Genomic DNA, 16,193 nt, shown 5'->3' with positions numbered 1-16,193 from the left:
CAGCATTAATATACTGTATAGCCCACCCACATACACTCCGTCCAAAAGACGTTTCGAGCTGGAACGTGTAATGGATATCGAGTGTGAAATCTTTGAAAATTTCCCCACTGCATCGGGTTACAAAGCTCCTTCCTTGGCGAGCGGAGCTCCTCGTCAGTTTGATGACTGTCGGTGGATATGTGGTAAAATTGTGGTATGCAATCGTTTTTAATGAAGTGCATTAGGGTATGCGGTGCGGAATTGATGAGCTAATTATTTCTGTATGAGAGGAAAAATCCTCAATTATGATAAAACCAATTTTAAAAAATTATTGCATCTTTGTTCAATCTCTAAGTACATTTACCTTAAATTTGTAACTAAAAAAAGAAAAAAGAAACAAATGAAATTTGCCTAGTATTGCGAAATACAAACCAACTGGACACGCCACTTCCAAGCAGAACGTTGAAATTGCACCTGATATTATAAAAATTTAAGCATCCAATATTTAAAGTTTGTGCTCAGTCAGTTGTCAGGGACACCAAACGATATGAGTATAAAAAATTCGGCCAGATGGAATAGCTGTGCATTATGCACGAGGGAAGCTCTCATTTTTTATTTCGTACACAATTAGCATTAATAAATTTGTTTAAGCAATTTTTCCAGAGACAGATACCATTTATTAACCTTTGAATTTATAAGGCCATTAGCCTAAGTAAACATAGTACATTTGACACATTGCACTGTGTCGTGAAATCGCTTTACCGGACTTTTTGGAACTTTCATCATTCTAGCAGTCAACCAATTACTTGAAAATAAAAAAAAATAGTAGCCAACGGTCGCAAATTGAATTTTCTAAAATTAATATAATTTGGTCATTAACAAGTTAAAGTTATTTGTGTTGTGATCGATTACTTTTGTGACGTGAATTCACGCTGGAATTAACCATTTTTGACTTCAGTACATATCACTGAGATTTCCTGTTCTCTCTGTGGTAATAAAATATTGGTGTCTTAAAATAAGTTGTAGAGAAAACAATTACCCACAATTTGATGTTCATAGCTTCTCGATTGAACAACAACGAACAAACTCTTTAAAGTTGTGACGTGAATTCACTTAGTTAAAACAGAACTGGATAGTGAACTGAATTCCCGTCACGAAATTTCAAATTATTCTGAAAAATTCTTTAGAGCCTTCAAATTTCATATACACTTTTAAAGGTGATATTTTGTTATTCCGACTTGTACAGTAATAAATTTTCAGTATCTTTACCTAACTTTTCCTTATTTTGACTGGCACTGGAATAGCAACATATGGAGGAATCATACGTCAAAATTACTACTGTTTTTCGCAGTAAAAAAAATTTTTTTGTTTGTATTTCAGTATTTGTGTACTTTTATTTGAAAATGACGAAATAATTCATAAATCAACTAAATTATGTTCGATTTGTAAAAATCCGACCACTTGGAGGGTCAAAACAGCTTTCAGAGCATGTTTCCCAAAAAAAAAAAAATACAAAAAAATTAAATTTTGTGACGTGAATTTACTCATCCGAGCTGTTGTAACTAAGCTGGATTCCAACCGAAGTCTATAAAATTGAGTGTTTCAGATTTCTCTTAATATTTCCAAAGAAGATTTTTTTTAATTGTTTTACTATGTTAAAATTTTCTCGTAAAATTTGAAAGTTTCCTGTTTGCGTGACGTGAATTCACTCATTTGCGACTACTTTTGTTCTCTTTTTAAAACAACCCCATTGGATATAAAAAAAATCTTTTTTCTACACAATGAAGCAGTATTTGTTGGCCTCAAAACGTATTTTAAAAATTCCCAAATAATCAATCCATATATTTTAATTGACTATTTTGTAAAGAGTGTCAACATTTACACTTTTTCCAACAAAAATTTTGATTTAAAAAATCGTATAAAACATGTCAAAAAATTGTTTTTTAAATTTTTCGTTGGGTTTGTGTGATTATAATTATCAAATTTATTGACAAGTTTCAAATTTTTTAATACGTTATCGGATAAAAACCACTTGTGAGCAGAGATGCCAATGTGCCTGATTTTACAGGATTTGCCTGATTTCTAGAGGATCAGTTTGACATCCTGGTAAGCCAAGGTTTTTCCCTGTTTTTTTTTTTTAAATTAGATTGATTTTCCCTGATTTTTGTGAATGTAATGGAAAAAGGTGGTATTGAACTGCATGAGATACCACTGAAGGAGGTCAAAATGTGGAGCCACGACCAAAAAAGGTCCTCACTTTGACAGAGTTTTCCGCTAATCTGATGTATCCTGATTTTTATTTCTCACGTTCCTGAATTTCGAAAAAAAAAAATGTTAGGAACCCTGCTATCACCACCCATCGACTCGGGATTTAAGCCGAGCACGCACATGGTCGATTGCTTCGGGTTTGCCGCTATGCCGACCATGGGCGCGCTCGGGTAATAAAATCCCGAGTCGATGGGGTATGGTCAGTGATGTCAACCTTCCAGATTTTTTCTGGATCTGCCAAACTGGACTTTCGTCAGACAATTTTTTAAGTTTCCAGATTTCCAGATTTTTTACTTTTCTTTCAGACTTTTGGGTTTGAACATGACATTTTTTACAAAACAGTAAACATTCCGAGTTTTCGAGATAAAATGATAGAAAATGGTTCGAATAAGCAATTTAAAAATGAGAAGATCCACGAAGATGGATGTTAAGCAGGGAATTAAGCATAGAACGTAGTACTTTCGATACTTCTACAATGGCGTTTGGCATTAATAATGTATAGAATGTATTATTAGATTATCAAACAAAAGTGACCAAAAAAAGTCATCAAACTTTTCCAGGTTGGCAACCTTTTTGGAGCCACCATGAGTACTTTTTATGTTTAGATGAAATAGTAAATATCCACTAATTTTTATGGAATATTTTTTATAAGTTTCGGAGACTGATTTAAAATTGGTTAGCCCAGCCCAGTTTCAAAAAGACATGAACAAATGCCCACGCACAAAAATATGTACGTACTTACAGCTTGATAAATCATCGAGCTGAATCAATAGAATGAATAGAACTTATAAAATAAAGTCTCAAGCTCATTATTCGTGGTGGTGGTGATCGTTTACTATACCTGCCTGTAAGAAAGGGAAAACAGGTCATCATTTTAACTATTTGATGTTAGCTTGATTTGGCCTGATTTTTCTTCTCAAGGCTCCCTGAATTTGGGAAAAAAATGTTGGCAACCCTGCTTGTGAGCGGTACAAGCGCGTGAAATGTGACATTTGAACATTTTTTCTTGTTTTTCTTGATCATTTTCCAACGGAACAAAATCACTGATCACCCAGCAAACATTTTTGTAGCTATATTCTTATGCTGTTTTGATATACGCTCCATATACATGAAAGAATTATCGTATAAAAGTTGAAAAATCAGCATTTATCCGATTATTCGTACCTATTGGAAGAATGCAAGAGAGCGCAAGATTTTGCTCCCATAGCCTTTAAATCGTTTCCAGCGACACTATTCTCTCATTGGTCAATATTAATCAATTTCCATCTGATTTTTAGCCACCTGGATGCACTACTGGTTGCAGAGAGAATATGACGATGATTTTCTCATTTGAAGCCGCCGCGGGAGAAAAATCATTTCAAAATTAACAACAATGGCGGACTTTCTATCATATCCGATTTAAACTGACTTCAGGCGACATTTCATACGATCTTTACGATACGGTCTACGACTTAAATTATCATTTCTTTTACGATTTTAACTTCACAGGAGGCATTCGTCCCAATAAATGAATTTTTCACGATTAGTTGCTTTATAAAAGACTTGCTCTATGATTCCAAATTATCTTTAAAATACATATCTAATGGTGGATAATTCGAAAAATCGATCCCAAACTCAGTTTGCAAACGCGGCTTGTTTGATGCTACACTAAAAAATATTAAGGTAGGCTGAGAAGAATAAAAGAATTTGGGTTTACGACTTAATGACCAGCTTTGAACGTTGATTCAAAGTGAGAATGTGTGGAAAAGCGATAAACAACATGAAAAACTAATGAAAAAAATGTTTGTTAGTTGTTTGTAGTGCGACGCAGATGCCTAAACAATCTCTGCCAATAAGCATTTACTCAAAAGGCACCTACCGAATGGCCAAAGTCAATGAATGTTTATAGTTTGACTTACATCTGGCAATGTGCCACACAGCTTCAAAAAGTAAATGGAAAACGTCAACTATCTGGAACCACCGCTCGAAGACGCTCGAAATTTACTAATTTTAACCTCGAATCAGAGCGCCAAGAGACCACCTAAGGTTACGAAATGACAAAAATTCACAGCACGATATCGCTACAGTCGTACCACGATAACACGACTCAATTCACAAACAGCACTGATTTTGGTAAACACAACGTCACTATGGCGACCCCCCGTATACGCATCAAAACCCCGCGCGTCGTCGTCAAGGTAATACAAGGTCTTCGCGTGGGTCCCAAATCGGACAACCTTTAGAGCTTTTGGGCGATGAACTTGTTTTATTCCTCTTTCTGCAACGACTTCCAAATAATTGAGAGTCAGCAATTTTGTTTCTGATTTTTTTTTCAATCAAAGAGGAAAACTGACAACAGAGAGAAGGTAGAATGAAATGTAAAAAAAAACCGGTTCAAGTTATTTGTTTTGCGCGGCTCGCGTTTGCCAACTAGGGAAGGGTCGAAAACGTTCCGAACACGCCGGCGAATGGTAAACAACTGAAGGCGTCGTCGTCGGGGAACTCTGGCACAGCAGACAGCACAGGTTGGAAGCACCGACCGGTGAGAATCGACATGGAACTTACTACTATAAAAGGTACAACGTGAAACTGGGGGGAAGCGAACGAGAGTAAATAAACTACATTACCAAAAGAATTTTGCCTCCACACCAGACGACGTTCAGTAGCTTTTATTGTGGCTTGAGGATGAATGAATTTAAACAAAAAATTAACAAGAACACAGTTCACAGAAGAGAATTTTCAAAATTGGGAAGTATTTAAATCGATTTAAATGTTTTTCTACGCAAATCATTGCCCATGTGCAATTTTTCTCATTTTTGACGGTTTCGATGAGAACGTTTTCTGCAAGGTATTCATTATTTTACTGAGATATGTCGTCCTGAGGTCTTTTCCTGCAATTTTGTATGCTAAAAAAATCAATAAACAATTTATTTTTATTTTTTTAATTAGTAGCATTTTTTGTAGGTAACTCTAACTTTCACGACGGCCAAAGGGTGATCCCGGAGTGTATTTTGTGTGTATTTTCAAGCACATGAAACTGTCAAAGTTCGTAAAGAAATATCTGGTTTGGCAAGCCATCTGTACCTGTGGCTTGAAAAGCAGCATTTTCATAGCTTCCGGGACTGTCAACCAAGAAATTTACGTGAAAGAGTGTTTGAATAAACGTCTGCTGCCTTTCCTGAAGAAACACGGTTGTTCCGTACTGTTTTGGCCGGATTTGGCATCTTCCCATTACGATAAAAAGGCCATGGAGTGGTACGCCGCTAACAACGTGCAGGTGATTCCCAAGGACAAGAACCCTCCCAACACGCCAGAGCTCCGCCCAATTGAGAAATACTGGGCTATTGTCAAGCGGAACCTAAAGAAGATAAAAAAAAAACTGCTAAGGACGAGCAGCAGTTCAAGGCAAACTGGCTTTCTGCGGCGAAAAAGGTGGACAAGGTGGCTGTACAAAATCTGATGGCAGGGGTTAAGCGTAAGGGCCGGCAATTCGGATTTGGAAAAGCGGAAGCCTAACTGAATATTTTTCCTGAATTTTATACAAATTAAACTTGAAAAAGAAATTTAATTTGATTTTTTAAATAAACGATTTCACCGATTTACACGCGTTTTCCCTTGACCAAATTTTGACCGTATCACCCTATCACACTATCCGTATATTTCACCATTGAAGACTTAGAATGTTATCTATACAGAATGTAAATTTGAAGTTTAGTATACTATATACCAAAGTCGTGGTATTGGATGCGATTGTTTCGAATGGATTGAAGATGCCTCCTGTTTTCATAAAAGCTGGAGGTTCTGACGGTTTAACTAACTCTCTCCTAAAAAAGTGCGTTGGCGGGCTTGAAGGACCACCCCTTCGCCCTTTCTCGGATTCTCTTAACGAAGGAGTTTTCCCGAAGTTTTGGAAGATTTCCCATATCTTACCGATACATAAATGTGCTTTTAAGCTTTCTGTTGGAAATTATCGTGGAGTCACTATTCTTTCTGCCATACCCAATCTTTTTGAGAGCATCGTTTACGACCATATGTACCCATGGTTGGAAAGGAGAATATCCGACGTTCAACATGGTTTTCTGCAAAGAAGATCGACCGTCACAATTCTTGGAGAGTTTGTCTCAAGAACTTCAAAATGGATGATGCAAGGACTACAGGTTGACGCTATGACGCTATGAGCTCAAATGGATACGTTCATACCTCATTCAAAATATTCAATATGTGAAGCTAGGAAACGTCAGATACGGTACTTTCTTGATTAACAGTGGTGTACCACAAGGGAGTCACTTGGGACCCTTTCTTTTCATCACTGTTATGCATGAGTTTTGCGAGGTTCTACAGGACGTGTGTGTGCTGATATATGCAGATGATCTTAAAATATTCCTTCCCGTTCGTTATCCGAAAGATTACTTAAATTTGCAAAACGCACTGTACCGATTTTCAGAATGTTGTAAAAGCCATGGACTGAAAATTAACGTTTCCAAGTGCAGCGTTTTATCATTTTCTCGGAAAATAACGAACGCAGCGGTTTCGAGCGGTATGGAGCCGTTCCAGAATATTCGAACTGATTTAAAAAGAAGCGCGCGTCGTGATGTGTTTTAGTTTTGAATCGAATCCGCGTGTTTAAGCATCATTATCCTTTGTTACGCGAATTTACCTACCAAGTTAAAGTTTAGAATGTACTTGTAACCTTAAGAGAAAAATAAAGAGTTATCAAGTGTTATTCTTGCGTTCTTCCTTTAAGTGTAACCTGGAATTCTGAAGTGATTGATCCGACCCTTATCCATATACAGTCCACAGCTCTGACACTATGTATAGAATGATGGCACTTTATAACGCGTAGGACGAAGAAATTAACTTGAGCATGACCAGAGACCAAATTAAAACTAGTGTTAGTAGACGTTTAACAACAAATTAAGATCAGAAGTCAGTGTTTATTTAAGTTTTAACTCAGATAAAAGGCTAATGCCTAGGATCCACATAAATAAATTTAAAAAAAATGCCATACCTGGCTGGAGGAGAATATGTTTTTCTGGAAAAAAAATCTGGACGCAAACCGGGTCCAGTGGACAAAACTTTGGACCGGGAAGTCATGCGTGTTTACGTCAGTAAGAAACTGCCTCAGTTCAGGATGTGGTGAAAAACGTGGATCCCCTCTCAGTACATAACATAGAAGTGAACAAATTTCTCCTAAATTGTGTTTATGCTGTTCATTAGTGCTTCGACTCAATGGAACACAATATATTCGTTCCGGACTAAATGTTTCAACGTTCCATAAAAATTAGGGCTCGTTGCGAGACTCTTACCCGTGGTTTTTAGGGGCTATGTGCTAGGTCTTCGATCAGTTTTAGCCTGCAATGCGTAAGATTTCACAAGTTTCAGTTTTCTCAAACAAATTTGGGCTACTCTACTAAGCATTGGCATTCATTGTTTAGCAATTGAGCATTCTGCACTCTGATATATGGTTTCTAAATAAATCATTGAACTGTAATTTATAAAGTTATTCTTTGAAAGGTAAGTTTTAATCAAACGTCGATCCGCAAATTATAGACCTTCAAAAGTGCTATAAATTATTTATTATTTATTATTATTATTATTTTTTTTTTTGTAGAGAAATGAATCCAACTTAGATGAAATTTCAGGGACTAGATAAGAGAAAATCGATGTTGAAAAACATGCGAAAAAAATTCGCATTGTCTCCCGGTGAGACTTGAACCCACATCTTGCGCCTCTCCGGGGCCCATGTATTAACATTCTACTACAGGAGACCAACCTGGCGTATGAATATTATACTGGTTGAGTGTCGATGTCTATCGGAATGAAGGGAATAGTTCTCCCATGTGATCATAATCATTTTTTTCTTGGTCTATTTCTATTCCCATCATTTCATCTTAAGGTAGTTGGAATCAAGTTTAGACATTTTTAAGCACGGCAAGATTTGCATTGCCTTCTCATATCCTGCACGGGTTGTCAGTTATGATGAGAAATGATGCGTTTGCCGTATTTGGATATCTAGCCAATTTCGGTGTTTGGCACCGCCTTATTTCTATTTTTAAACTGCGACTCAAACATTCAGTCAGCGAAACTTTTTTTGTAGAGAAATGAATCCAACTTAGATGAAATTTCAGGGACTAGATAAGAGAAAATCGATGTTGAAAAACATGCGAAAAAGTTTAAAAATAGAAATAAGGCGGTGCCAAACACCGAAATTCTCTTATCTAGTCCCTGAAATTTCATCTAAGTTGGATTCATTTCTCTACAAAAAAAGTTTCGCTGACTGAATGTTTGAGTCAAGACCCATCTCTGGGTCGCAGTTTAAAAATATTATTTATTATTTTTATCTTTTCTTGTTTTTAGAGCTTGATATTTCAAACCCCTACGAGTATTTCAGCCAAAAACCAGTTCAAAAGTCAAAATTTAAAAATGAACTAACACTATTATTTTTATGTTTATTTGCTTCTTGAATACATTTGACACCATGTACGAGTCAGTTTTTTAATATTTAGTTTTTAGACGAACAATAGCGGCTGTCGGAACATCAAGATTTTTATAAAATGGAATTTTTCAACAAACCGTATCAAACTACGTCAAGTTCAAGATTGAATTACAGCTTTCCAAAGTGACATAATTGAAATTTTGGAGGAAAATTGAATATTTTGTACTGATAAATGAAATTTTGGTTTTTTTAATGTGGAACCGAACCTGCTAATGGTTTTTGTGCCAATTTATAAATTCTTTATAGGAAATTTTTCGCTGAACAACTTTGTCAAAGACTGTACTTTTGTTTCTAATTTCGCAAAAAAAAATTATTAGCTGTTTAACAGGAGTATGTCTTTTGGCACTGGAAATCAATAAATTCAATTGACATCACTGCTTGGTGACTAGCAAACTATTGCATGAAAAGTAATCATGCAATACCTCGCTATTAGGATATATTGACAGTTTTACACGAACACCACCTTAGCAGGAGGCCTCAGCCCTAACCTCAAACCATGGGAGAACAGAATAGATTTTTGAGAAGGGCGCATGATAAACGCGTTTTTCCGGTACTCATATCGACAAATTCGCCCTGTGGAAAAACGATACACGGTGTTCGTGTTTTGATTTTTTTGGGCGTTCAGGGTTGCCAAGTGCATTGATATTTGGAAAATGATTATAATTTTTAAATGCATTTTTATTGAAAAACCTTTTCATAAGTACTGAGAATTTGCAATATTCCCGTAGATTTCTAGAAAAAAATGAAATGCAATTAAATGCATAGAAATTGATTGCAACATTTATCTGAACGGAATAACAACTGCCTGTATCGCACACTTAAACGATGTAGCGAATTATGTGGATTTATTTTTAATAATCAGAGCATGCAGGAGATCATTTTCAAAGTCAACATAAACGGGCTTTCATTAAATTACTTTCACTGTAACAGTTAATGAGTTGGCATTCGTTTAGAAGATAGAAACAAATTTTGAATCTATCAAGCAGTATATGAAAACATATTTCAGATGTTTTTAATTCACCTTGAAAATTCATTAGAAAAATATGGCTTATCTTCATCCATTTTGGGACGCCTCATAATGAATTCAAACGTTTAGCTGTTGACATTTAAAAAATCTATTCAATTCAGAAATATTATAATTAGTTGAAATCAAACAAATACTGATTTTAGTAACGCACCTAGCATCACTGGTGAGGCCGCCAGCAAATCAAAGTTTGAGGTTATGGCTGAGGCCAATTTTTCGTCAATGCTATCGTCTGTATATACCCTTATAAGCACCTAGCAGTGATGCCAACTGAATTTATTTATTTTTTGCAAAAAGACAAACCCCTATTCACCAGCTAATAGATTTTTTGTCTAATATGATTCTAAGTTACGGTCTTCGACAAAGTTGTTCAGCGAAAAATTTTCTATAAAGAATTTATAAATTGGCACAAAAACAATTAGCAGGCTCGGTTCCAGAGAAAAAAACAAAAATGATGTTGATTTTTCAGTAAAAAATATTTAATTTTCAAAATATTCGAATATTCGAATATTTATTCAATAAATGTTACTTAAAAATTCTGCAAAAAATTATGGATGAGTTTTGAACCAAAACGTAGCTTTTCAGACTCCAGTATTTGAAAAATTCAAAAATTACCCAAATTGATTCAGACTGCAACTTTCAAAAACTCTTTATTTTGTTTGCAGTTTTAAAAGTTTTTTTTTAATAAATGTTTTTGTTTATGTTCTCAGCAAGTCCCAGCAACAAATTTTACATCATGTGAACATTCATAACTTCATAAACTTAGAAAACTATCGCATACTTCCGCACTCGTGATATTTTCAATGTTGATGGTGAAAAATTGTCTTAATTTTTTTTTGCTTGTTTATTTTAATCAGGTGCTCAAAAAAATAATAGTTATTCGAATTATATTTTAAAATTGGTTTTTCGTGCTTATTACAAATAATTAATTTACCAAATGATACATTTGCAATAATGTTAATCTCGTGGCACATGTATAAAAATCGCAGTGTTTTTTTCTGAATTTTTGAAAGTTAAGCACTATTATTTATTTTAATGTTAACAAGGAAAACTCTTGGGTTTTAAGTCGAGTATTTATTCAAATTAAATATTTCAAAATATTTGTTTGCAGAATGAGCGTTCATTTTTTAGAGCTCAGCTGTTTAAAATAATCATGCCTAGTATAAAGTATAGTGATCGCTCTATAGAAACAAATCTTGTATTATAAGAAAAAAAATTTCACGATGTGCTCCAGACAACCGTTTTAAGGACGTTTTAAGTTATTCAGCATAAATGAACGAAGGGTAGCAGAACATACGCATGCTTCAAAAATAATGAAAAAGATGGCAAAGCGACTGAATTGCAGAATCTATTTGAAGTCCATCAAATAAAAAAAACTATAAAAATTTTGTTGTTGCAAATTTAAATAGAAATCAGATCAATTAAGTGTATAAGAGGTTTCCATTTTTTGTGAAAAGTTAACATTCATGAAACGCAGGGTTAACATAGGGTTGTCATCCGTCACGCAAAAGCGGGACATGTCTCGCTTTTTTGTAGAATGTCCCGCTGTCCTACTTTTTCCTCAAAATGTGTGCTCAGTTTGAAAAAAAATTAAAAAAATTCAAAAATCAATTTGAAATCTGAATTGAGAATATAAGAGTAGAATTCTTTACATATTCAAACAGGATTCAAAATAAAATAGATAGGAAAAAAAAAGATTTAAATTCCATGCGTTATGACTAAACATTCTAGTCCATCATATTTGCACAAGCATTACGTTTGCATAATCTTTTTAATGCACGTTCATGTAACAAAGTCGATGTTGAGGTACATAAAGTATGATATCGATTACAGCTAGTAGTGGCTTGTGGTTGCGATGCAAAACATTTGCTGATTACCCCCCTATAAACCGCCCAAGAAAACGAGTTTCCATTCTACGGGTTCTGTTTATTCCGATTTCCCTACACCGATTCCCTCGGCATATTTAATGTCCAATGAGGGGATGATGGAATTAGTCCGCCAGCCTGCCATCGATCAGGGTAAATTACAATCTAATAATACTACTAAATGAGGGACATCCTCTGACTTCACATTCACCGTTGTTCGTTGGCCGTTGCCAGTTGCTTGGAATCTGTAACGCCACTAGAGCGACAAAGATGTTCCTCCTTCAGGCAGTTGTTGAGAAGCCCCATCCCAGAAAAAGAAGCCCAGATGTGGAGCACCTCCATCCAGTATAGTGCTCCGAGGGTTGTGGAAGGAAAATAATAATTCATTTGGCGAAAAATAAAAACACCAACTCGGTTACAAACCAAGCCCCATGGGAAAACATTATTGTAAATTCGAAAATAAATCATTCATAAACTTCTGGGCGACCACCGAGATGCGATGTTCAGGCTTCGGATTCATTTGAGAGCAAAGCACCCACGGAGCTAAAATCTGCTCCCACTCTTTAAGCGGCAAGAAGGAATGAAAAGGAGTGACCATTGCCTCGAAGATTTAATGCTCCTTGGGAGTTCTTTTCGCCTCTCGCTCTGCTCTTAAAAGATAAATGAGCGCTCTTCGGGAGTAGCTTCGGGAGACCGCTTTAAAGCAAACGTTATGAGCTGGGAATCTGGCTGGCTCGTGTTCGTTTGTTTTGGTTTGCGCCGGCGGTGTCATTTGGAAATGATTTAATATGAATAGCAAGAGGTAGGACGTGTCCCTGCTAATTATTTTGTTGAGTAGAGTGGCTCAAATAAGCAGTTGTGTGAAGTTGACATGCAAAATTAAAGTCCAATAGCACTAGAAGGGATCGCGTAACTAGCCTCAAGTTTGTAAAGAAATTTAAAATATTTTGTTCGGGTTGCTATTATTTTATCAATAACCGTCAAACGGGGCATCATGCAACAGCAGGGTTAGAACACTTTATATTGAACACCATCCTAGGGATTCAACACATTTGTGGCCAATAAATAATAACGAAAGGTTTCTCTGATAAAATTTTGATAGCGCAGCTTAAGCTTATTTCTCAGCTTCGAATTGATATATTTTTTTCGCGGGAATATGTTTTGAAATTATTATTTAAGCCTTTTTATTCAAAATTACTTCTGTCCCAATAATTAAACACAATGATTTAAATATTGAACAGGCAGTGTTCTAACTATTGAACACGTAAACATTAAATATCATTGCATATATTTAGGGGTATTTCGCTTGATAGTATGCCTTGCAGGGGCGATTTTGGTTGAGCTAGCAACCAAGAAGCAGTTTGTTTATATATCCAAACACCAACCGATGTTTGTTCAGTAACTGATACATGCATTTCTTTACGAAACGATCTTTAAATTTTTAAACGTTTTCATTTGATTTTTCATTAAAAACAAAGTTTGTTGCCACTTAACTAGACTTTTTTTAGAAGCCAATAATTTTTCTGACTATGTAATCTTGATGTCCCATCAACCCAAAGCCATTTGATTTACAAGCAGAATGATTATCTGTAGACGTTAAGTATTCAAAAGCCATTAAAGTTGAAAAGTGTGCATGATGCCCTTGTTGACGGTATTTTTTTCAATACCGACCGATTTCTTTGTAAAAAATATTATCTGAAGGCCTAAACTGCGACAATCGTTTTACATGAACATTGAATGTAAATTATAGTAATAATGTTAACTTTGTTCAGGTTCAACAATAGTCTAAAATTCGTTGTGCTTACATCGTCGCACAGCCACCCCCATCAGCCAGCCAGCAGCTGTGAGCTACTTAAAGCAATCAAATAAATTCTGAATCGTCTTTCGCAATGTGATTTCTCCCAGGGAGGCCTCTTTGGGAGGAGCGCAGAGCCTCTGAGGGAGCAAAGAGTGACTGGCGCTCTTAGCGATACGAGGCGGTACGAGAAGCGAGAAAGAGCGATTTTCGACTGCCAGGAGTTTGTGAGTTCCTCCTCAATGAGTGGTACTGCTCTGCCTCTAATGAGGCGCGCCTCAGGATCCGTCCGAAGCCTGGCGATGTTGCGTCTCTTCGTCGAATAGTTGTGAATTTTCGCAACAAGTTTACCGGGTGAATTTATTCGAGTGACATCACCCTTGCGCCGGGGTGGCATTGAAAATGCGCGTCTCGTCTCGTCTCGTCTGCATTCTTTCAGCTTCCTCGGATTCAATTAGGAAGCGTCTGAGAATCTCATATCGATCTCTGAAGTTCTGAACGCAAGAAATTCAATCTAAAAATTCCAATTTTGTATTATTCTTAATGAGAAAACCAGAAAAAATGTTTACTCCTATTTTCGCAAATACTACTTAAAGAAGTTAACAACATAGATATCCATGCTTTCCACAGCTTCCAAAATGTTTTAAATTTAGCTAATTGTATTTTTAGTGAGATTTTTTGAACTGCAATGTCGGCCGAATTCGACATTGAAGTGGCTGAGAGGCTGAGAAAAAGCTATCCCGCCATTTTAAGAAATTCAGAAACCTTTGCCAGTTTCAAATTTTTTAGGTGCCATTTTCTATGAAAATGAGAGCTTAGGTCGCTCCCTTTCAAGTTGTAATGTAAGTTTTGCTAGCACGGAATTTTTCGGTTCAACGCTAAATTCTCGGTAAAATTTGACTGTAGATGGTTGCTCAAAATTTAAACCAAAGATCGGTAAAGTTTTCTAAAAAAAAAATTAAAACTTTTAAACGGTATTTTACTTCTTACTATTACATTCCGTAGTTCTCTCCAAACCATCCGAAACTGAAACATTTGGCTCAATTAACACGCTTCTAGATGGCCTATCAAAATTGAACATCCCCTTTGAAAAAAATTGAAACCGCAATTTTGATTCAAAATTTGGAAACATCGCTGGAAAGAATTCAAAAAAGATTTATGTCAGCGATTAATTTTTATGTTTCCAATAATAAAATTGAGTGCAGAATCCTGATGAAAATTTCAAATTTTTACCTCGTATTGTAACATAAACCCAGTCTTAAAATCTGGAAGTAGGTATGTTATAATTTTTTTTGCTAAGAGTTGATCCCTTAATCAATATAAATCTCTAATCAACGATCAAAGTGAGAAATGCTATGAAACCCATCACAAATAATCCTTCTAAAATGCGATTAAGCAACTAACAAATGTCCAATGTCACATCACTTGTACCATTTAATGTCCCCAAGGCCCGAATGTGTATATATGGCCATTAAAATACCAGCGCACACCGTCGAGCGAACGCGAAATTATTTGTGTATATACGCAGCTAGCTGGCACAGCCAAACTTCTCCGTGTATATATGTTAGTGGGTAATGATCATTTCAACCAGCTTTGGTCATAAATCCCTGAACTAGCAGCAGCAGTTGTTGGCGACCTTGAACCATCAGCGTTCTTCGACATTCCTCGTATATTATGATACATTTGCTTGACTTTCCTATTGAGATCAACCGAAAAACTAAACCTATGAAGTCAAAAATCAATAATGGAGAGCTTAAACCATCTTATCTTTCAGCTACTTAAATTCGAAAATCATCAATCAAACTGATAAGGATAAGCCACATCGCAGTTCACATTTCAATGTTGCAAGTTATAGGCATATAGGTATTACTCACCTGCGATTCAAAATAAGGTGTCGATGGGCTGCATGCTTTTAGCTGGAATTTTTTCTACACTCAACAATAACTGGATGTTTTGATATAACTCACAATAATAACAGTAAAGCACACACGCAGGAGCAGAGTCCCTTATAAAACTTTAATTTTGAACGGTCCGAACAGTTTTGAAATCGAATCGAGACGAGCGACGACTCAAAATTACATCCGACGGGATCGATTTTTCGGCCCAATTTGCGATGTTGACATATTTTTGTTGTTCTCGCGGCGGCGGTGACAGTTTGACGTAGGAGACACGCAGAAAATAAAATTCCTATTTCGGAATATTGTCTCAGCTGGAAGCGAACTCTATTGGAGAATAGTGGAAACATTGTGTTGTCCCCCAGAAACTGGAACTGTGCATCAGACCAGTACATTAGTGTGGCTGAAAAATAATCATTCTACTAAACAAAAAAAGATATGCTCGCTCGTTTTTTTTCGACGATTTTTTTCAAGTGATTTTCATAAAAAAGAGGCTGATACAACTCTTTCAGGCTAATAGCAGATTGCATTAAAAAAAGTCCGAGATGATTCAGAAGCGTCATGAACTTTTATGGTAATCAGTCATTTTTCGAGTCATTCACAAGAACAAAAATTAGAAAAAAAAAACAGAAATGATAAATTTGACAAAAATGTAAATTGACAAGAAAGACCAATAACACACAATAGACCAAAATGGAAAAAAAAACAGAATACCAAGAAAAAAAAGAATTACATAAACGAGAAAAATGACAAAAAAAATTTCAAAAATGACAAGAATGACATAAATAAGAAAAATAAAAAAATATAAAAAAAGAGAAATATATTAAAATTACAAAAATGACAAAAAATGCAGAAAATACAAAAATTACAAAATTTAACAAATAAAAACAGA

General features: G+C 35.6%; 1 protein-coding gene across 1 annotated transcript in view; it reads right to left on the bottom strand.

The window, feature by feature from the left end:
• The window catches only part of LOC129744997 (uncharacterized), a 50,530-nt gene extending 35,004 nt beyond the window's left edge, over window positions 1–15,526 (bottom strand). Inside the window, exon 1 of the mRNA XM_055737821.1 lies at window positions 15,281–15,526. The gene's annotated coding sequence lies outside the window, so the exon portion shown is untranslated. The remainder of the gene's footprint in view (window positions 1–15,280) is intronic.
• Between the last annotated feature and the right edge of the window lie 667 nt (window positions 15,527–16,193).

The sequence above is a fragment of the Uranotaenia lowii genome, chromosome 2 (genome assembly GCF_029784155.1).
Source record: "Uranotaenia lowii strain MFRU-FL chromosome 2, ASM2978415v1, whole genome shotgun sequence".
Classification (NCBI taxonomy): Eukaryota; Metazoa; Arthropoda; class Insecta; order Diptera; family Culicidae; genus Uranotaenia; species Uranotaenia lowii.
Note: the sequence above shows the minus strand (reverse complement) of the source record. Positions and strands in the feature narration are given on the sequence as shown.